The sequence below is a fragment of the Dreissena polymorpha genome, chromosome 8 (assembly GCF_020536995.1).
Source record: "Dreissena polymorpha isolate Duluth1 chromosome 8, UMN_Dpol_1.0, whole genome shotgun sequence".
In the NCBI taxonomy this organism is placed as follows: domain Eukaryota; kingdom Metazoa; phylum Mollusca; class Bivalvia; order Myida; family Dreissenidae; genus Dreissena; species Dreissena polymorpha.
In genome coordinates this window covers 76,276,616-76,301,841 of record NC_068362.1, presented here as the reverse complement: position 1 = coordinate 76,301,841, position 25,226 = coordinate 76,276,616, and the positions used below count along the sequence as shown (strand labels likewise).

Sequence of the window (25,226 nt, the reverse complement as noted above, 5' to 3'; positions counted from 1 at the left end):
ATAACATTACAATACACATGCACCATCTTGATGTCTTTCTGAGGTTATATACATATTCTGTAGACTTAGGATCTCATGGAAATGAGCTGCATTTTAAGTAGTAATTGTGGGTTTTAAAGTGTTCTGTTTCCAGATCAAGTCACCATCGCTGGCGATATAAACAAATATCTTAATGTCATCGGTTCAACTATCGGATTCATAAGTAATCCCAAATACAACACAGCAATTTATTGCAGTTGTAATTAATGTTCATCACTTCAATCAATTGTTATCTAATATCCAATACCAGTTTTTTTGTATAAATGTAAGTTTATTTTGTTGAATGAGCGGCGCCGATTGATAAATTTTTTTTTTTGTGGTGATGCACTTTTTGTAAAACGAATTGCGTTTATATCTTGATTTTCATTTTAAAAAATAACACTGGGAAATTGACATACCGCTTATTCTGTTATATAACGTCCTCCTGCCGTGTCTCAGAAAGGCGTCCATGTACATAAGAATGCTTTCTTAACTGATGTGGAATAACTTGTCGTTCTTGAACGCGTGTGTCCTCTTAGAGTTCAAAATAAGATCTGAAACAAAAACACATGTTTGCATAATACCAAGACACTGTGTAAAATGACACCCAAGCACACATAGCACAATTTTATAGACGTTTGTGGACGTGACAGCGTCACCTAACATACATTATTGATACGTATGAAAAGTGAGATTAGACAACAACGGAATAGCGCATATACACGGTCACTGAAGGCATCATAATTTCACAGAATTGCGTTGTTATTAGGTTTCATCTGCAACTGAAAACAAGAAACAAATGTAATTAAACATACAGATGTTGTACTTTGCCCATTGTTAATGATACATAATAAGGTTACTGTTAATGAAACAAGTGCAAACATTCTATTTGCAAAGTCAAAAAAAGAAAAATATACGTGTTAAGTATTTATTAACTCATCACGTTGTTCCACCGAAAAATAATAGCCAATTTTCTAAAGCACATATGTTACATCTGTTTGCTTGTTTTTTCCGACTTTCGGGTTATATTATTTCAAAGAACAAGACAATTTGTTCCATGAAGACGACTTCAATTATTAATGAAAACATATATGATGTGTGTGCCGCATGAATACCATTGACCGATGTATGGTATGGCTGATATAATTGTATTCCTGTAGTTTGTATCATTCAATTATGCGATTATTCATGGCTTACTCTGTTTTCTGTTCCCAATCGAAATCTTCTGAGTGTTATTGCTGTATATCAATAGCTTAAACCCTAGTTGCTCAGGAAAACATGATGAGAGCAATAAACAATTGAGAGAGGATGAAGTTAATAGATTGCCTAAACAAATTTCTAAATAAAGTTCTTACCAAAATTGCTGTACACAAGTTTTTAATCAAGGGATGAGTTGAACAATATTTATACAAGACAAGTTCATACAGTCTCAGCATTGTGGCTTTTGAAAAGGTTGACTGTCTTGCATTTTACATTTGAATATCGTAACAAATACTCCAATATACATTTATTTGGTAATATAACGCCGACTTTTTTCAACATTGTACAAGCCTTTATTACACATATTAATTATATTTCAATGTCAGCGATTTTTAAGCACAATGAGGTAGTCGTGGTGAAACGACACACATTTCGAACAATCGGAAACATTTTCGTCGTTGAATCAGTAAAGTTTTGACGCATATGAAAATATATTTTGAAACTGTAAAGTCTGAAGAAATATAGGAATTCCGCTAATATATTTCACAGCTGCCGTATGTCAGATGTAAGTAACAGAACACAGTAAGATTACCTTATCGATTACTTTACATTCTGTAAAAAATCACCTCTCTCACATAGAAATAAGAATAATTGTTGATATACGTATTTGAGAAAAAACAAAGAAAATCTTATATATTTATAGTTTTACACAACAACTGTTATATTTTAGTTTGTATCAACTACATATGTCTGCAAAATTATAACAAAGGAAACGGAACAACAGGAACGACCGCATGTTAAATTATTACAAAACAAATGCAATCTTGTATTACCAACTACGATTGCTAATATTGGAACACCGTAACACAATCCGCTTCATGGTTGTTAAAAAAAAATACAACTCCAACCAATAAGTCAACCAGTCATACTTTTGCCCACTATTGTAATATTATGAAAGCTTGTCTGATGGCGTGCTTTCTCTTCCGGTCGCCTACACATCAATTAACTGCTGTCGGACCCTGACAGTGCAATGGTAATCAGACAAGATTGTCAAAGGAAGAAAATAAATCATTATTTCCGATATCCGCAGAACAGCCTCATATATGGGCAAATCTAATCCCCTCGCTCTTTCGTAAGGAAACATACAAGTTCGGATTAAATGCTGACCCAAATAATGTGTGTTCGGTTCACTAGTATTAATGTTTTAAGTCAAATCGGCTGTTAAACTCCCTGGATGAATTCACGATAAAGAAACATATGTTTTTGGAAAGACACCAGGCCTTTAACATGTACTTTCGTTTTAAGGCTAATATCGTTCAATTCTTGATGTGAAATATTGATTCAATAAACATGTGCTGCAGAGCATATTTAACCGTGTTCTCTAATTTGCATCAACAAGAATGCCAGGCTTATAATATTAAGTTAACTCATAATATCGGCGTAATCAAAATAAATTTAAGGAAAATAATATTACTCATATATAGTAAATCGTACGTGAATCGCTTTTGGGTTGGAAGTTAATGACACTAATGTTAATTTGAGTCAATAGAAAAACACAGAAATGTTCAATTGCAGTAACAATAGACACACGATTAGATAATGATGAACTATAACGATATTTGAGTGGAGAACAAACGTACATACATGGTATTTAACACTCATTTTGGGAAATCGTATTTTACAAGAATTTACACTTAAATGCCAGCGATTTTTTATCACTTATGTTATTCAAATTGTTGTTTTATGGATAAATAATGCATCGATTTTTTAAATTTATATCTCTCGCACTAGAATTCGTACGCACATACATATACCATTACTTTATTGATTGCAAACAACCTAAATATAAATAAATGAATATAGAAAATAATACGGTAGAGTAAGACGTTAAACACAGATTTACGCAAAAATGTGTGGGCTTGAACATAAACAACTAGTTCCTTCCAACATATCGCTTTTCCTATCGCATTTAACACAACCATGCACACGAAATTAAGTGATCATAGAATTGAGCTACAAGCGAATTCGAAGTTTATATGTGATATACTTGTTTAAATAAAAAACTAGTCTAGTCATGTATATTAATTATTACATTTTTTGTAAAGAAATAATTCTTCATATGAGTGGACAGCAAGCAATCTTATTTTTAAAACATAACTTAGAATGAAAATGCCATGTAGATTGAAACTTATATATATCATAAACAACAATGTATGGATTAAAACATCATGCACATGCATTTCTTTATAGGTCAATAGTAGTTTGCAGAGCAGATATGTCGTACAACGGCAGAGCAGCAATACCAGGCTAATTTGCAGAAACAAATAAATCACTGATGAGTTGTAAAACGTCATTACTTCAATATCCGTATTGATTGTGTTTTGGTATGGTTTGAAGGCATGTATAAATGACTAGAGTGCGGCCATAATCCCACAACATGTTCGTAATTCTTCTAAACAGTGAGGACTCACGTCTTTCATCTTTTCCATACATATTACAAATCGATTTCAACTCCTATTAAGTCTAACAGGTTTCATCATACGTTTATTTGCATGTTGACTTCAGTCATTATTTATTCTTAACAGTTACCTAACAGCAATTGATCACATGCAATTTTTAGACTCGTCAATACTCACTTTAAAAGCAGCGCAATTGTATATGCTATGATAGGACCACATTTTATTTGAAAGATCTGTTAAATTGTTTATATAACAATTGTTGTAGTTGAAAGCATTATAGTTAAGTATTCATTCAGGAATTGGCGTGAGCTTCGCAACACACATTTACTGATGTCCTGCTCGGGATTCCCGTTGTATGCAACATCCACGTTAGGTAACACATATAATCGCAAACAACAAATGATGAAAGACTATGCATTTCAAAATGTATATTCGACAGTAGTATATTTCCGCATTTTCACATAAGACTTGCTATTTTAATATTTCGAAAAGTGACCTTTCTTTATAAGTGATCAAGTCCGGTTCATACGGTTTGAACACTTATTTTTGTTTGCAAACACAATTGGAAATGTCAAGTAGTATGCTTTAACTTCAATGCAATAACAAATGGTATTCTTTTGTTCTTTACGCAGCTTTTGTTGCGGGTACCCGTTGTAAACTTTCGTCCAATGGTCTAGTGTAATGTTTAAATCGTCGCCTCGAGTCCAAATATCCTTGCATTGAATCATATAAGGGAATTACAGAATGTCGCGAGATAGATTGATAGATTAGTGTAAGTATTATATTGGCGGTTTCGTTAAACAATATCGCAATATTAAAAAGAACTTTTATTTGACTATGCAATCTGTGTTTTGATGCAAATAAATTGTGTTTGAATCGATAAGATGCCTGATGGCTGACATCTGTGCTTCACGTGGACTTGCAAAAATGGGAGACTTTATTGCGGCTGTTTACGCCAACAGTGTGGTTACACATTGATATAATTGTATACTTAATTTCGCAGATTCCATTGGAATTTCAAAAACAAATATATCAAGCTATACTGTAGTGTTATTTCAACTATCAAATGTCGAATTAAAAATTAAATCAAAAGTGTGTGATTTGATATGTATATATAATCAACTAAAGATCATAATGTATATTAAGGAAGTTCGATCTTTCACATCGTCAGCCTCGTTTTTGAGTCAGTTTATCAAGGGAGATCGCTCATATAAAACTCGGTATTGTTAATTTCAAGTGTCTTCAAAAATTTAGATCTATTTAATTACGTTTTTTCTCCGTTAGTTTCAACAAGTTTATACGTGGTGTTAAAGCAGAGTTAAGGTACTCAAAATGCCGCCTGCTGTGCTAAGCCAATTATGCAAATCAAGATATTAATTAACATAATAATTTTGTTTGCGTATTACGCATTAGATAAACTTTAAGATATAGATATATTATTACATGCATCTGACACAATGAAACAAACTGTAGCTTTCTGCCAGTGCATCTAATTTTAAATGTCATAGTACATTATAATTGCGTTTTTTGTAAGTTTCTTCATAACGAAAATTCAGTCGAGCGGAAGTGTGCTCAAAGATGATTAGGAATATAGTCTAAATATATGGACACTCTGGTAACCGATGCTAAAATTCTCAACATTAAAAATAGTATAATGATAAAAGCAGACGTTGATACATAATTAATATTTATAAGACAAGTTTATCAGCGAGTTTAAATAAATATTTTAACCTCAATCATCAAGACAATTCTGAATATCCATCGCAAAATGGCGCCACTGCAATGTGAATAATTGTCATTGGCGAGTCAAATAATTAAAGTGCTCCATCAACGTCCATTGTGATCATTGGTTTTCAAACTTGGCAAACCTGTCGTGTTTTTTTTAATTACACAGTTAAGGAAACTATTTTCAAGTCCGATTAGTAATAAAAGAATGAGCCTGGTGCTGTTTTGTGTTCGAATCATAATAACTCATGATGCGGTAACATTTACTTTTTCTAATATTGTGCAATCTCGCTACAATCTACTCAATCTGTTTACTCTGTATCCTCTTCTGAATACAATGATGTATTGCATGTACCGTTTTGCACTGCTGATATTGAGTTATTCGTAAATGATTACGCTACATTAGTACCATTTTTACCGATTTATTCGAATTTAAACATAACTCTTCAGAATTGTCATCGAAACCGATTAATAAAGAGAGCCGGTAACGAGCAAGATAAATAATAAACCAGCGTTTGTGTCAAATATAGCACTTATTGCACAGGGCACCAATCTTTCTGTGGCACTGTGTACTATTCAATTATTTACTCGGGTATGTTAAAACGAATACAACAACAACAACAACAACAATATAATAGTTTTACGAAGGGGCATTTTAAAGTAAATAACTAAAAAACATTTTTAAATGCTTATTTCTACAACGTGACACCATTTTTGTAAGCTTATTTACAATTCGATATGAGCATGAACAAAATTTCGTTGATAAATTATATTTTACAATTATGTAGGGCCGTGTCATGTTTTATTTGTTACTTATGTGTATTGTAGTGCTGTGTCTTTGATGTTTGTAATATAGTAGATTGTTTGGTTATGCGACATTAAGAAAGGTGCTCATTATGTTATACTATCGTTTTGACCTTGTTGTTTAACGCGAAGTTTTAATTCCTTTAAGAGCACGTTATAATTTGGAATTAATATAGACGTTTCATGTCAAAACACCTAAAGTTACTAAGCAGATTGTACATATGTACGACATTTAAAATCCGGCGATTAAACTTTGGTTAGACTTCACTCTCGACAATGAAGCAATGTAAGCATGTTCATGTAGTGCGTCACGGAAATTCTTAATAAAGTTATCCTTGTATAGGAAGCAACAAGCTAGATTCGTATAGTTGTTCAGCATTCGCATTAATCGGAAGTAAATTAAATGTTGTTTTATTAGATTTGTTTCATATTATGAACTATTTCTCAAGCAAAGTAAGCACTCTAATTATCTGAATTGAAACTGTTAATGAAATGTATAATTTAATCGATCGAAAGCAAAAAAGTTATTAAAAATCATTCCCGAATATTTGCAAAGCATGTGCGAGATATAAATCTGCACTTCATAGCGGATTGTATTGTGAGGCATTGACGCGTTTTATGCTGATATCTGATATAAAGTAATGTCTTCACTTACAACGGGGCGCAGCACGATGAACTGTTTAAGAGCAGTGTTAAACACTAATAAAAACTAATTAATTATATGTATAAAGCAATTTACTATCGATTCAACGTTAGAATGGGCATTAAATATATACTTTTGGGTCTAAAGACAAGACGTGTGGAAAGCTGTTATAAATTTATTGTTTGTATTACCAAATTTAGATATTGGTATTATATAAATAACTCTTGAGACATCGTGAGTTTACATTTCAAATTGTTAAGATATTTGTCTTTATTTTCGTTTCTCTAGAAAATGTGTTCAATTAGATGTTAATAATCCTTTAATCTTAAGGACCAGACAGATGTATGTGTTCAAACGTGTGCATGCATACTTTAATAGTACAAAATAATAGACACTACGTGTATAATTATAAACTACATACAACCAAGGACTTATTAATGTTATCAATAACTTAGGATTTGCAACAGGCATCGTCGGTGGAAATTAACTTTAATGAAATCCTTTCGAGACAATATACAATATGTGGTACGTTAAATAAGTGTAACACCTTATATTTCTCGATCAAATCACTTAGTCCTGGCATGTTAAGCAGGTGGCATGTGTTCTATACCCTAGAACGTTTAATTGTTAATGACATAATTGTGTGAACCGTTTAAGGTAAGTTCATATGAACAGCATGTGCGCCAAATGAATAAGAAGTACGGCATTTAACATTTAAACTAGATATAAACAGCAATAACGTTTTGCATTGTTACAGTTACTATCATTATCCATCGTTCTTTTGCAAGATTACTACTATCATGAATTGTTTTATTCTAGCAATTTCACACAATATACAGTATGGGATCACGTGTATTAACCTGTGTTGTCAATATTCATTCCTTATTGAAATTACCGATGTTTAAATTCAACAAGTATCAACGCAAAATGATTGATAGGACAGACATGAAACGTTATTCATTGGCGATGGATAGCCATGTACGTTAGCGTTGTTGTAATAACAAATAATGTTGTGAAAAAACCCCTTGAACTTTAGTTTCTTTGTTGTTAAAAGTTAATAAATAGAAACAAAAGTATGCTCGAAGAGTAGCCTTATTAGAATCAGCATATTAACTTAATACAAAAACGAATTTGAAAAGTTGCTCGAAATTTATAGAATATTCGAAAACAAATAGTAGCCAAATGAAACCGTTTGCCGTTATTAACTCACACTTTGCTGGCTTTCCAGTGTGTGCGCCATTTACGATTTGTGCAAAATACATTCCTTACAGTTTTGCAAAATGATTTCATATGTTTGTATATTTCCATAGCTCTATAGATGGACGTTTGCTTCGTTAATTAGGTGACTTGTGCTCTACTTAATGACATATAATCTCTTACTCGAATGTGTATAAGAGCCTTCTATATTTCTATAAGGAAATTGCATAGCTCAACATTATTGGCATGAAACTAATGAAATCAATTTTCATAATCTCAACGCTTTATTTGTTTCAGATATCTGTATTCGACTTTGTTCGTGCGAGTTTTGTACGACTTTAAAGAGGCTTAACGCGTATACTTAGTGCGGAACGTTAAAATAGATTGATATCGCTCCCAGTGCGGAAACGATTCGAACTATATTTATCGTGGCGGTATTTTTATTTATCTTACCTGATACAGAATACTTAAAGTTAAATTAAGCATTAATATATTATCAGTAATATTAAAATGAAATTAATAAAATTAATTACCAGAGGGGGTTATCACGTGATAGTCAAGATGGCGACGCCCATACCGTGACAGTTATTTTACGCCGTTTTGAACACTCTATTACTTCTGTTTATTTTTTAAATGACCCTCACTTTCCAGCCATATCAGTTAAACGGTGATAAGCGTTTATTTCGTATTTAAATTCGCTTTATATCTCGACTTTACTCTCCGCAAATTTTCTTAGTGGAGCCCTAATTAGGTCATCCCGCTAAGAAATTTTGCACCGAGTAAAGTCGAAATATAGAGCGAATATTACCATGAAATAAAAGCCAGTAACTTTCTTCCTAACATGGCTGGAAAGTGAGCGGAATAAAAAATAATAACACAAGTAAAAAAGGGTATAAACCGACGAAAAATACCTGCCTCGGCATGGGCGTCGCCATCTTGTTTGTCACGTGATTACCCCCTCTGATTACCATCAGTAACGTTGTCGTCATTCACTTTCAAAGAATTAAATACACATACGAATACAGTATGCATCCGCTTGTAAGATTATGTAGCTTAAAGCTGTAGAAAACATGTTTATTAATATGATGTATTTTTTATGTTAATTACCCCACTGATAATGCTACATAACATATAGTCCATTACTAAGATTATCATAGATTAGTGCTAATAACGCCCCAGGCAAATACTCGTGTCTTCATTTCAATAATAAGATCAATATTTGCTAAACTAATTAAGAATATCATTGTTCCTTCCTTCTCAAGAGTCCAGTTATTACGTTTATGATATGGGAAGAATGGTACTCGATAAGATACAGTCGTTGTTAGTCTTTTTACTGAACTCGCACGGTGAGATTACATGGTGGTAAAATTTATAGTTGGCTGTGCCCTCGCCCTTTATTAATTTACTTAACTTGAATCACACCGTACTGGGTAGTTATGCAGCCGTGTAACTCATAATACTCATGGAAATAAGATGCAATTTAAGTAATGTTTGTGAGTTTTAAAGTGTTTTGTTCCAAGATCAAGTCAGCATCACTTGCGATATCATGAAACGTATATCTTGATGTCATTGGTTTAACTATCTGATTCATTAGTAATCTCTACAAATACAACACACCATTTTATTGCAGTTGTAATGAATGTTCATCACTTTAATCAATTGATATTTAATATTCAATACCAGTATTTTTTTATTAATATAAGTTTATTTTGTTGAATGAGTGGCCGATTGATCAACTGTTGTTTTGCATGTGTTGCACTTTTTGTAAAACTAATTACGTTCATATCTTGATTTTTATATAAAATAACATTTGAGCTGGGAAAGTTGACAAACCGTTTATTTCTGTTCCAAAAGGTCCCTCCTGCGGTGTCTTAGAAAGAAGTCAATGTACACGAGAATGCTTTCTTAACTGATGTGGAATAACTTGTCGTTCTAGAACACGCGTGCCCTCTTAGAGTTCAAAATGAGATCTGAAACGAAACACATGTTTGCATAATACCGAGACACTGTGTAAAATGGCAACAAAGCACACATAGTACAATTTGATAATATATATGTTGACCCGACAGCGTCAACTAACATAAAATATTAATACGTTTGAAAAGTGAGAGTAAACAACAACGGAATAGCGCATATACACTGGCACTGAAGACATTACAATTTAACAGAATTGCGTTGTTATAAGATTTCACCTGCAACTGAAAACAAGAAGTCAATGTAATTCAACAAAGAGACGTTGTACCTGCCCATTTTTAATGATACATAATAAGGTTACTTAAAATTAAAAAGTGAAAAAACTCAATTGGAAAGGAAAAATAAACGTGTTAAGTCTGTATTAACCCATCACGTTGTTCCACCAAAAAATAATATCAAATTTTTTCTTATGCAAATGTTTTACATCTGTTTGCTTGTTTTTTCCAACTTTCAGGTTAAATCGCTTCACAGAACAAGACAATTTGTTCCATGAAGACGACTTAAATTATTAATCAAAACATATATTTGTGTGCCTCAGAAATACCAATGAACCATGCATGCCATGGCCTGACATAATTGTATTCCTGTAGTTTGTAGTATTCGATTATGCGATTATTCATTGGCTTTCTCTGTTTTCTGTTCCCAATCGATATCTTCTGATTGTTATTGCTGTTATATCAATCGATTAAACCTTAGTTGCTCAGGAAAACATAATGAGAGCAATAATCAACGGAGAGAGGAAGACGTTAATATATCGCCTTAAAAAAAATCTAAATACCAAAAAAGCTGTACACTAGTTTTTAATCAAGGGATGAGTTGACGAATAATTATAGAGGACAAGTTCATACAGTCTGAGCATTGTGGCTTTTGTAAACGCTGACTGTCTTGCATTTTAATAGTTCAATATCGTAACAAATACACCATTATACATTTATTTGGTAATATAACGCCGACTGTTTTTTTTTTCAAAATTGTACCAGCTTTTATTACACATTTTAGTTCAACTTTAATGTTAGCGATTTTTTAGCACAACGTGGTAGTCGTGGTGAAAGACACACAGTTCGAACAATCGGAAACATTTTCATCATAGAATCAGTCAAGTTTTGGCGCATATTATAATATATTTTGAAACTGAAAAGTATGAAGAAATATAGGAATTCCGCAAAATATATTGCACAGCCGTTGTATGTCAGATGTAAATAACAGAACATTGTTATATTACCTTATCGAATAACTTTACATTGTTTATATAAAAATATCACCTTTTTCACATAGAAAGAACAATAAATGTTGCTTTACATTATTTGTTTGTTGTATCAACTACATATTTCTGCAAATGTATAACAATGAAAACGGAACATCAGGAATGACCTCATGTTAAATGATTACAAATAAAATGCAAAATTGTATTAAAAACTATGCTTGCTAAATATTGGAACACAATTCGCTACATGGTTGTTAAAAGCACACAACACCAACACAATTAGTCAACCAGTAATACTTTTGCCCACTATTGTAATATTATGAAAGCTTGTCTGATGGCGAGCTTTCTCTTCCGGTCGCCTACACATCAATTAACTGCTGTCGGACCCTGACAGTGCAATGCTAATCAGACAAGATTGTCAAAGGAAGAAATACATCAACATTTCCGATATCAGCAGAACAGCCTGCTACGAAACTCTTATCCCCGTGCTGTGTCGTAAGGAAACATACAAGTTCGGCTTAAATGCTGATCCAAATGATCTGTGTTCGGTTCACTAGCTTTTATGTTTTAAGTCAAATCGGTTGTTAAATTCCTGGGCGAATTCACGAGAAAAAACAAATGTTTTTGGAGATAAACCAAACCTTTAAATATGAACTTTCATTTAAGCCAATTTTGCTTAATGTGATGAACAGTTTGCATACGAGTTCGAATCTTGAGATAATATTTATCGTACCAAAACTACGACTTCATGTGATTTCTTATGGCCGCTTTCTTTCTTGTACTCATGATTTAATCATAATAATTATAAGTTTTCATCTAAGAGCGCATTTAATACTCCTGCAATTATAAAATTTATAGATAAGGCAAACATTACTAATACAAAGGAACAATGTTACACAATAAGGGTGTATACAATATTTTGTAAAGTAAAACGCACTGTTACTCACTGAACCTTCCATTGAAGTAATCCACGAGACAAATGTCCACAATAGGATATTGAACTACTGTATGAAGAAGACAGAAACAGTCTTTATCAAACGAAATATTTATATACATATTAGTTATTTTTCTTATTGCAAAAGGTTGTATTAAAATAATATAACTGATATTTTCTTAACTGCCTTACATACCCATACCAGCTACACATTTTTCGTTTTAAGTCATGGGGTACAATGTGTATGATGAAATATTGAATCAATTAACTTATGCTACAGAACATATTTTAGAGTGTACTTCTAATCTGCATCAACAATGCCAGGTTAAATATGTTAAGTAAATTCATAATTTCGGCTCAATCAAGATAAATTGAATGAAAATAATATTACTCAGATATAGTGAATCGCTGTTTTGGGTATGAAAATTACTTACACAAATGTAAATTTAGGTAAAATAGAAAAACACAGAAATTGCCAATACTCCTTATGTTCGATTGCAGTACAACAGTCACACGATACGATAATTATGAACTATAACAATATTTCAGCCGAGCAAAACTTAAACACAAGGTATGTAAAACTCTTTTCGGAAATCGTACTTTACAAGAATATACACTTAAATGGCAGCGAGTTTTTCTATCCAATGTTGTTCAATACGTGTTTTATGAATAAATAATGGATCGATTTTTAAATTAATCTCTCTCTGACCGGAATTCGTGCGCACATAAATATGTCATTACTTTATCGATTGCAAACAACTCAAAAATAAATAAATGAATCAAGGAAATAATACATTAAAATAAGACGGTATGCACAAGTATACGCAAAAATGTGTGGGCTTTAGACATAAACACAACTAGTTCCTACCAACATATCGCTGTTCCTATCGCATATCTTACAACAATGAACACAAAATTAAGTGATCATACAATCGAGATACTAGCGACTTCGATGGTTTATAGGTGATATACATGTTTGAATTAAAAAAAAACTATTATGGTATATATATATATATATATATATATATATATATATATATATATATATATATATATATATATATATATATATATCGGGTACGTGTCAAACGAGTGAACATTTGCAGACAGAAATAAACATAAAACGTTGTTAATGATGCTAATTGTTTACAAAATAATGTTTTTGACGCCTTTTGTATTTATGCGGTGCGTTCGCTTAACATGGGTGTGAGTGCTAGGATATTTAGGCAAAACCTGTTAAATTAAAGTGCAAAACCTAGTCGATAAACATTTTTATTAAGATAATTTATCATCGCTTTGTATTTATATCACAAAATAACATCAATGAAAGGAACACATTTTATATTTAAGATCTGTTATATTGTTTAAATAACAATGGTTGTAGATGAAAGCATTATAGTTAAGAATTAATTCAGAAATTGGCGTGAGCTTCGCAACACACATTCACTGATGTCCTGCTTGGGATTCCCTTTGTATGCAACATCCACGTGAGTTAACACAATTAATCGCAAACCACTAATGATGAAAGACCATGCATTTCAAAATGTATATTCGACAGAAGTATATTGCCGCATTCTCACATAATGTTTGCTATTTGAATATTTCGAAAAGTGACCTTTCTTTAATGAGTGATCAAGTCCGGTTCATACGGTGTGAACACTTATTCTTGTTTGCAAACACAATGGGAAATGCCAAGTATTATGGTTCAACTTCAATGAAATAACAGCTGGTATTCTTTTGTTCTTTGTGCAGCTGTTGTTACGTGTACCTATTGTTAATGTTCGTCCAATGGTCTAGTGCAATGTTTCAATCGTTGCCTCGAGTCAAATATCGTTGCATTGGATCGTATAAGGGCATTACAGTTGTCGCGATATATATATATATATATATATATATATATATATATATATATATATATATATATATATATATATATATATATATATATATATATATATATATATATATATTATGGAATTCCATAGATAACTGTAAGTATTCTATTGGCGGTTTCGTTAAGGAATTTCGCAATATTAAAACGAACTTATTAATTTAACTATGCAATCTGTATTTTGATCCTCATAAATTGTGTTTGAATCGATGAGATGCCTGATGGTTGACATCCTTGCGTCATATGGACTTGCGAAAATGGGAGACTTTTTGCGGCTGTTTACGCCAACAGTGTAGTTGCACATTGATATACGTGTATAATTAAATTCTTGGAATTCCATAAGTATTTCAAATACAAACATATCATGCCATAATAATGTGTTACTTCAACTGTTAAATGTCGAAAAAAAATTTCAAAAAATGGGTGATTTGATTGAATATGTAATGAACTAAAGATCATAATGTATATTAAGAAAGTTCGATCTTTCACATCGCCAGTCGCGTTCTTGAGTCAGTTTATCAAGGGAGATCGCTCATATAAAACTCGGTATTGGAAATGTTAAGTGTCTTCAAGTTTAAGATTCATTTAATTGCGTTTTCCTCCGTTGGTTGGAACAAGGTAATACGTGTTGTTAGTGCAGAGTTAAAGTACTCAAAATATCTTCTGCTGGGTTAAGCCAATTATGCAAATCACGATATTACTTAACATAAGAAATTTTGTTTGCGTATTAAGCATTATATCAACTTGAAGATATGGATCAATTAATACATGCAAATAACGCTATAAAGCAAACAAACTGTAGCTTTCCAATTTTGGTGAAAAGTTCAAGATTTAAATGTCATAGTACATTATAATTGCGTTTTTCGTATAAGAGAAGTTTCTTCATAACGAAAATTCATTCGAGCGGAAAGTGTGCTCAAAGATGATAAGGAATATAGTCTAAATATATGGACACTCTGGAAACCGATGCTAGAATTGTCAACATTAAAAATATTAGAATAATAAAACCAGACGTTGATACATAAGTCCGATTAGTAATAAAAGAATGATTTGTATTGAAATCATAATAACTCATGATGCGTTACATTAATTATTATTAGATTTTCCTTCCTCGCTACAATCTTCTTAATGTGTTTACTGTTTGTTTACTGTTTATCTTTATCTCAATACAATGATGTAGTGAATGTATCGTTTTGCACTGCCGATATTGAGTTATTCGTGAATGATTACGCTTCATTAGTACCATTTTACTGTGTTCTTCAAGCATAATTTAGCATGTGACTCTAAAACCAAATTGTGTTTCAAATGGAACAATTCGAAAAAAAAATACTATTCAGAATTGTCATCGCAATCGATTAATTAATAGAGCTGGTAACAAGCAACATAAATAAGACACCATCGTTTTTGTCAAATATAGCACTTATTGCACAGGGCACCAATCTTTCTTCGGCACTTTGTATTATTCAATTATTTACACGGGGATGTCACAACGTATACAACAACAACAAAATTAAAGTTTTACGAAGTTGCATGTACATGTAAATAACGTAACATTTTTAAAATGCTTATTTCTACAAAGAGACACCTTTTTATAAGCTTGTTTACAATTCGATATGAACATTGACGCATTTTCGTTAATAAATTTATACTTAATATCTTGTAGCGCCTTGTCATGTTTTAATTGTAACTAATATGTTTTGCAGTTTTGTGTCTTTGATGTTTGTTAAATAGTAGAATGTTTGGTTAGGGGACATTGACAAAGGTACTTATTGTGTTATACTATCGTTTTGACATTGTTGTTTAACGCGAAGTTTCAATTCCTTTAAGAGCACGTTATAATTTGGAATTAATATAGACGTTTCATGTCAAAACACCCAAAGTTACCAAGCAGATTGTACATATGTGCGACATTTATAATCCTGCGGTTAAACTTTGGTTAGACTTCACTTACGTTTGTTCTCGACAATGAAACAATGTAAGCATGTTCATGAAGTGCGTCATGGAAATTCTTAATAAAGTTATCCTTGTATAGGAAGCAACGCACAAGATTCGTATAGTTGTTCAGCATTCGCATTAATCGGAAGTAAATTAGATGTTGTTTTACTAGATTTGTTTCATATTATGAACTATTTCTCAAGCAAAGTAAGCACTCTAATTATCTGAATTGAAACTGTTAATGAAATCTTTAATTTAATCGATCGAAAGCAAAAAAGTAATTAAAAATCATTCGCGAGCGTTTTGAAAAGCATATGCGAGATATAAATCTGTACTTCATAGCGGATTGTTTTGAGAGCTATAAACGCGTTTTTGCTGATATCTGATATAAAGTAATGTCTTCACTTACAACGGGGCACAGCACGATGAACTGTTTAAGAGCAGTGTTAAACACTAATAAAAACTAATTAATTATATGTATAAAGCAATTTACTATCGATTCAACGTTAGAATGGGCATTAAATATATACTTTTGGGTTTAAAGACAAGACGAGTGGAAAGCTGTTATAAACTTATTGTTTTTATTACAAAATTAAGATATTGGTATTGTGTAAATAAATAAAGTTTACATAATATGCTCTTGCGACATCTTGAGTTTACATTTCAAATTGTTAAGATATTTGTCTTTTATTTTTGTTTCTCTAGAAAATGTGTTCGATTAGATGTTAAAAATCCTTTAATCAATATATCTTAAGGACCAGACAGATGTATGTGTTCAAACGTGTGCATGCATAGTTTAATAGTACAAAATAATAGATACTACGTGTATAATTATAAACTACATTCACCCAATAACATATTAATGTTATCAATAACTTAGGATTTTCAACATGCATCGTTGGTCGAAATTAACTTTAATGAAATCCTTTCGAGACAATATACAATATGTGGTACCTTAAATAAGTGTAACACCTTATATTTCTCGATTTAATCACTTAGTCCTGGCATCGTAAACAGGTGGCATGTGTTCTATACCCTAGAACGTTTAGTTGTTAATGACATAATTATGTAATCCGTTTAAGGTAAGTTCATATGAACAGCATGTGCGCCATATGAATAAGAAGTACGGCATTTAACATTTAAACCAGATATAAACAACAATAACTTTTTGAATTGTTACAGTTATTATCATCATTCATTGTTATTTTGCAAGACTACTACTATCATGAATTGTTTTATTCTAGCAATTTCTCACAATATACAGTATGGGATCACGTGTATTTACCTGTCTTCAATATTCATTCCTAATTGAAATTACCGATGTTTAAATTCAACATGTATCGACGCAATATGATCTACAGGACAGGCCTGAACTGTTATGTTATTGGCGAATACAATCAGTACATAGCCATATATGTTAGCGTTGTTGTAAAACTGTTGTGAAAAAAAACATAAACTTCTTTTTATACAAAAGTATGCTCGAAGAGTAGGCTAAATGAAATCAGCATATTATCTTAGTACAAAAACGAATTTGAAGAGTTGCGCGAAAATTAGTCAAGAGAAAAATCGAAAACAACTAGTAGCTCGATGAAACCGTTCGACGTTATTAACGCACACTTTCCTGGCTTTTCATTGTTGCGCCATTTAGGATTTGTGCATTATACATTCCTTACAATCGTGCAAAATGTTTACACATATTTATATGTTTCTATAGCTCTATATATGGACGTTTAATTCGTTAATTAGAGATGATTTTGCGCTCTACATAATGACTTAGAATCTCTAACTCAAATGTGTATTACAGCCTTATATTGTTTTTGTAGCCTTCTATATTTATCAAGGGAAATTGCACAGCTCAACAACATTTACATGAACTCGTGAAATCAAATTTCAAACCTTGTACACTTATTTGTTTCAGATATCTGTATTCTTTTTTTTCGTGTGAGTTTTGTGCGAGTTCAACGAGGCTTAACAAGCATACTTAGTGAGGAACGCTAAAATAGACTACAATCGCTCCCAGTGCTAAAACAAACGAACTATATTTATCGTAGCTGAATTGTTTTATATTACTGATACAAAATAAAATTAATAATAAAATAATATTCATATAAAAAATTTCTAATTTCATTACCATCAGCAACGTTGTCGTCATTCACTTTCAAAGAATAACATACACACACGAATACAGTATGCATCCGCTTGTATGATTATGTAGCTTAAAACTGTAGAAAAAATGTAAATTAATATGATGTATTTTTATGTTAATTACCCCACTGATAAAGCTACATAACATATATTCCATTATAGTCCATTACTAAGATTATCATTGTATTGGAACGCGTTTGTTTTTCAAAAGATCTGATGTAATGTAGCCTTTATTTTTCTGGAAGCTTATCATGGTTACTCCATACAATGCGCCTCGCGCGCGTAATCATCAAATTTAATAATCCTCGTATGCTAGACCTTTTTCCACTGTAAGTTTAGATTTTAATGTTAATAATGTGTCATTCTATACAAAGTAAATATTAATAAATGCATTTTTCTTCTGTAAATGTGACCATGCTCAATTTCTATGGTTTCTCATTGTTTACGTACCCTACATTTTTGTGTTTTCACCACTTTTAAGCATGGGAACATATAGATCTAATTAGTTACTTAATACACATATTAGGAAGCTTATGGTTTATCTCGTAATAATTTTTACGTTGTGTGTATTATTGCAGCTTAAAGCCTAGATTTTTCCAATTTTAAAGCATGTTCTTAGTATTCAATTATTTTGTATTTTCAGACGTATTGTGTACATCAACCACCGTTGTTTTTTACGAAACCAATAAATCCGTTAACTTACGACTGGAATTCAATTGTTACTTGGAGTCGTTAAAATCATTGATTAAATGAACAAATAACGCCTCAGACAAATACTCGTGTCTTCATTTCAATAATAAGATCAATATTAGCTAAACTAATTAAGAATAGCATTGTTCCTTCCTTCTCAAGAGTCCAGTAATTATGTTGATGATATAGGAAAATATGGTACTCAATAAGATACTATCTTTGTTAGGCTTTTTGCTGAACTCGCACGGTGAGATTACAGGGTGGTAACATTTTATAGGGCTGCGCCCTCGCTCTTGATTAATTTACTGAACTTGAATCACATCGTACTGGGAAGGTACGCAGCCGTGTTACTCGTTATATTCATGCAATACTGCAACATTAATATAGGTGAGCTATATATTTTCTCAAATGATGTAAATTGTTATAACCATTTGAACATATAACATTTTAACAGAGAAACATTAACTAAATAAAGAGAAAAACTTGGTGGTCTTATCATTTACTGTTAAAAACAGAGGATTTAAAATAAACTTGAATTGATTAAAACTATGATCACTCCGTTGTTACGTGCGATACAATGTGTTTTTTACCGGTATTAAAATACTTGTACCGACGAAATAACAATCATTAAAGCAAAACACACGTTAATGAAATATTTAACAATTTAGTTTCTTAATGTCGTTTCATTCGGAAATCTATTAAAACCATTAAAATTTTAGGTTTTAAAGATATAAAAATACACAGAAAGATTGCACATCATCACAATATATATACCTAAGAAGTATCAGCAGAAGTTTGCGAAGTATCAGCAGAAATACGGCAGAGAAACAAGGCTAAAGGACTTAACAAAATAAGGTTCATCCACATACAAGGAAATTTTTATACTGATTACAGCCTCTGAATACTAAAATATGACATTGTGCATTGGTCGATTTGAACGGTAAATATGTTTTTTTTTTCAAAAGTTAACTGGTACCTTTAACACAACACCACAAATAACAATACTAACATTAAAAACAGTAATAAAGCACCCTACTGGAGTATAGACTAGTGTACTGTGTGCTGCATAAAAAATAACTAAAAAGCCTAAACGTAATTACATGCGATTTTAAAAACAAAGATTTCCATTATAAGAAACATTTTAGAATCAAATAATCTCAACGACATCTCTTATTGATCACTTTAAACTTTTGTTTCCTCAAAACTGAGTTTGAAGAAATTACGTTATATTTCTCCACAATAATTTGCCGCATCTTAAATTAGAATGAAGACAAAATGCGTATGTAAGATTCACCAATGGTACTGCTCAAGCTTTATTAAGATTAAGCAAAAATATGTGTTCTAAGATATGTCCTGGTTTTGACCGAAGTGACCGCCTAAAGTGCTAATCATTCAGATATCTAAATACTGATGTTATTATTGTATGACTTTTGAATACAATAGTTATGCTAAATACGACGATAAACTTATCTTTCAAAACTACTTAACATTATTTGTTATGTATTTCGTTTTGATACAGATGTTTTTGTACGTTGTTTTGCTTTTGCTTTTAAGTATTTTCTTTTTCTTTTTATATAGTAGTTAATACGACAAGTTACACAGCGTATATTCGAAATATATTATCAATAAAAGTCATGAGAAAATATTGGAACGATTGCAAGAATTGCTAGAACTTTAAACAATAAAACACCATTGAACCGCTTATTACTGTATGTATTATAAGTCTAAGAAAATGATAAAACATACTTTAATTGAATGGCACCATGGCGGCACTGTCTATTGCCAGAAAGTATCTGCCTTATACGATATATGTAGTATCAGTATAATGCTTGAAGAAGCATATTATTATATTTGATTAAGATTATCTTCTTAATGTTGATAGCGATGAAGTCCACATTAGAGATCTCGCTGGTGTTAATGAGGGGTTAAATGTTCATAACCAACAATGCGTTACATATGCTTTTCTTCAATCGTACAATTTTGCTGTCACTGATAGAATTTCGTTACTTTCTTTTGTTTAAGAAACGGATTATAAGGAAATATTACAAACACCGTTGTTTGCGTTTTATCTGCATATTACTTCAAGAATGCAGTTATTGTTTTGTTTTGCTCTGCAGATAATTAGTTATTGCTGAATGGTTACGTTAAATCTTAATATCATATTATTGTGATTCACGTCTGATTAACAAATGTGCCCCTATAACCAAGTGATTAATCCTATGAAATAGTGTAAATTATTAATTTACTGTTAAACGTGACTCTCTAGATATTGAAATACGAGAGCCTTTCACGGGCAAGAGATATATTAAATCAACCTGTGTGTGAAATCTGGATGTTATCATTGTTAAGCGCACACTGTTTCCATCTTTCTTATGTAATTACTATTTATGACAAGATGTAAAAACGCTTGGCATTAATGATACGAAAAAAACTAACAACTGAAAATATAACAAAAAGGCATGACATAGCCGCGTGCAAAAACTTTTTATATTGATTTGTATTAGTTTGTCATAATTTGTATATGATCATGGTCAAAGTATTAAGTTCCAAACGTAAATTTAATAAACAAAATATACTAATGTGCTAGTTTATTGTTTAAAGTATGTAAATGCATCTTTGAATAATTCAGTACATATTGGCATATTAAGTTCGTGTCTGATTTTTGCTTTATTTTGTTCTCTGTAACATTGTTTAGGCATTTACCACAAAAAAAACGTTCCCGTTCTATTTTTTGTCTTGATTGTTTAGGCGAAATGTTAATTTGCTAATGATAACAATACTGCACATTTTAAATGCTTATTCAGTAAAGCTTGGTCTTTGAAGGAAGACACACATCGTGGAGATAAACATATTTTTCACACAATCAGATTATTTGATTCATATATAGTTAACGCATTAATAATTTACTTGTGAGACACCCGTGAACATATAGCGAGAAAAGAAACCTCACGCTAATCGTTATTATTTTATTTAGTTATATTTGTTTCGCGTGTAAGTTTTTTGGCAAGATGCGATAATGTAATGGGGTGTGGCTTAGATGTAAGGAACACTAAAATAACAATGTCTCTAAAGGCATTATAAGTGTACATCGCCAAATACATCGACGACAATATTGACCAGCACCAAAATAAAAAAAAATATGTATTTTAAACTATATTGTTTCTTTTTTCATGTGTATTTATTCTGTTTATTCTTAGTGTAAAGTACTATATTAAAACTCTATACGTCAGTAATAGCTTGTGTTTATCGAACGTTATTTTAGCGACTGAATTTTCAAAAAAGCATCTGGGCTAATGGCTTTTTGTATTTTTAAAAGTACAATTATCATTCGCCAAGCATTTATTAAATGGATGCTTTACATAAAGATTTCGTTAAAATAAACGATAATAAGATTATTTCTCTACCTTTTCATTATAAAAAAATTATGCAAAAAATAAAATTTGCAGGCGCAGACAAATATGTGGTGCAAGTAATGCGATTTTGAATGAAATCTCAATGAAGAACTGATATGCGCATTCGAATCCTAATAACAAACGTGAAGCATTGTAAAATTCTCAGCGAGCAATATTTAAAGCCACACACCTAGAAATGAACTGCATGGCATAGTAAACTTAAGTATAAATAATAAACATATTTTGTCTATGCCAATTAGAATATATGTGTTGGTAACAAGGTAGAAATCGGTGCTTTTTGCGCTTTAAAACTTAAAAATAATCGCGTTTGTCGAATTATACGCATAGGAATAGAAATTCTACTTTCGGTTTTTAAATTAAAAAATAAATAAATAAATTACTAGCTAACCATGCAAGAGATTTAATGACAATTTTGCACACTTTCAAATTGCATCAATATGTATTGATTAACATGTATTTCATTTTAAGGTGTGTGGCTTTAATGAGCTCGATTCCCACTATTGGCATGTATCAAATAAATATGGCATCGTATTTTCCTCTAAATCATTTCATAAATATGTCTTTGTTTCTATACGATTATATGTGTGGACACATATAGATTTGTTGTTTCAATACATAGACGAATACCAGCGAGACTTATTTAAACGCTATAAAGTATGAAAATCAATAACATAGTATTGTTCACATAGAGCCTTGTTGTTCATCATGTTGACTTACTTGCTGTGCGTTTGCTAATGGTAAATGCGTGTTTATATGTAAACTCCGTGCTTTCTTCATCAAATCACACATTTCGTTGCATGCATAGAAATATTCTAGAACTTTCGTCACTATTTATAATTGTTGATTACCTTTTTCGTTAAATATAAAATATATTGAACGATAGCAAAACCTAATTTACCTTAACACCTTTTGGTAAGCGAATACACCACTCTCAATGTGTTTCAATGTCTTAAAGGGTAGGAAATCATGAACAAGTAGACAGTTTATATTAAGAGGTCAATATTTCCTAATCAAGATCTTTAAATTGCCATGCTAAAATTATTCAAATGTATCACATATATAAATGCTATAATATCATATTTCTACTAATAATTATTTTATTTTATACATTGCTTTCAAAGGATCATAACAATATGAGTGGTATTAATTAAGGAAGTGGTTTAAGTAACTATTAAATTTATAAAATCAGTCATACACGAATAAATACAAACCTTACATTTCAATATCCAGCTACTATCAAACTGCAACAAGTTCTTCCATCATAATGAATAATGTTTACAATAGTTTTATCAAAACGCTACAGTGCTATTTAGCAAGCATGCGAAATGATGTAATTCAAACAATCCCCACACGGCCACTGATAAATACAAGAAGAAATAAAGCTAAGCACGAAGTTAGAAATCAACGTCCTTTGAGCGCCGTATACGAATTATGATCGACAACCGAAGACGAATACACGTTCCTTAATCTTCCCCTTTGACGAGTTTCCAATACAGCCACAGCGATATGCATGCGCTTCGTAGATATACCGCGAGTGTTCAGTCATTAGCAGGAATCGTTATCGCTAACTGTGGCTTTGATGCATAACTTTGTCGAGGAAAATTTGTCATGTTATTGGATTTCAATAGATGGGGGTTTGAAATAGCATTCATTACTTGAGACCACCTTTTTCGGATCTAGTTGAGTCGATTCATATTACTTGATATATACAGCCTGAGGGTAGTACAGTAAGAACGGCGTTCGATATCTTTAGGTGACTTTTACAGTCAGTATTATAATGTAAAACAGAAGTTATACGACGTTAAATAAAAGTCAAATGTCTGAGTACAATATACGGATAGGGAAAAAACATGTCTGTTTTTTTACGGAGCAAACAACTTTCATGTGATACATACTTTTTACGATTTCAGGAGTTAATATTGGCGTACACAATCAATTAATTTGTCTGCGTTTCAAAGACTTTAACTTTAATTGTACATATGCCTTAATAGAATATTATTTTCCTCGAGTACTTTTATGTTTTCCAATTAAAAGCTCCTAAATGTATCGGTTATACTGTTTCTTAAGATGCTATGTAATGACATCCGTGATTACTAATAAAAGCATTTATCAGCACTAATGTTATTGTCAGACATTTTGGATCCGTTTTTAAAGTAGTATAGTTCAACGATGTGTACTGATACTAACAATGGGCGGGCGTGACGGGTTTTTCTTCCTGTAAATCCGTATACCATTCAGCTTCCAAAGAGAATGAAATCAATGCTTCAGTTTAATTAGGCATATTCAGTTTTGTATCAATTTACTTCTGTGTTTATGTTACGTCCATTCGTTAATTACAATTTGAAATACTGTAAAGGGAATATAACATCTGTGTTAAAATCCATTTTATGGAATGATTATGAATGTTTCACTTTTGTTAACAACAAAATGTTAGTTACAGGAATTCACGTGTTAAGAGCACTCAGTAAACTCCATCAAATACATCGTTACTAATAACGTGTGTCAGGCACATTTTTTCATAATCCCACACGCAACACTTTGATGTCGACAAAACATGGGATAACATGCAGGGCAATATTTTACTGTAGATTCTTTATGGCATAATAGTTATACATGATTTTTTTAATTCCATTTTCCTTGTGCAATTATATGGATCAATTGAAGATCGTCAATGTTTTTAATGTCAGAATGTTAGTTTTCTGCGTAAAGTATTATTAATAAGGCCAGTTTTGTTCGACCTACCTTTTGAGCCGGTTTAAACGTGTTATGTGTTGATTACAATGACAGTTTAAACGCGGTACGGAAAATTGGCAAATCATTTTTACTTTCATGTTGTGTGATAATTAAGTGGTTTTAGCCAGGCAAAGGGTGCCTTATCAGCTCCATTATTCTTGCATTTAAAATAGACCGACACTTTCCACATTACACACATTAAATTAATGAGGAAAAAAGGAGCTCGTTAAACAAGAGAACGTCCTGAAGTTAAGTGCAAAA

General features: G+C 31.6%; 1 long non-coding RNA gene across 1 annotated transcript; it reads right to left on the bottom strand.

The window, feature by feature from the left end:
• Positions 1-500: 500 nt before the first annotated feature.
• LOC127842154 (uncharacterized) lies at positions 501-23,613 on the bottom strand. The gene is made up of 3 exons (XR_008031501.1): positions 23,449-23,613; positions 9,880-10,016; positions 501-572 (listed from the first exon to the last, which is right to left on the bottom strand). It is a non-coding gene; the product is annotated as an uncharacterized LOC127842154 (long non-coding RNA).
• Positions 23,614-25,226: the final 1,613 nt, after the last annotated feature.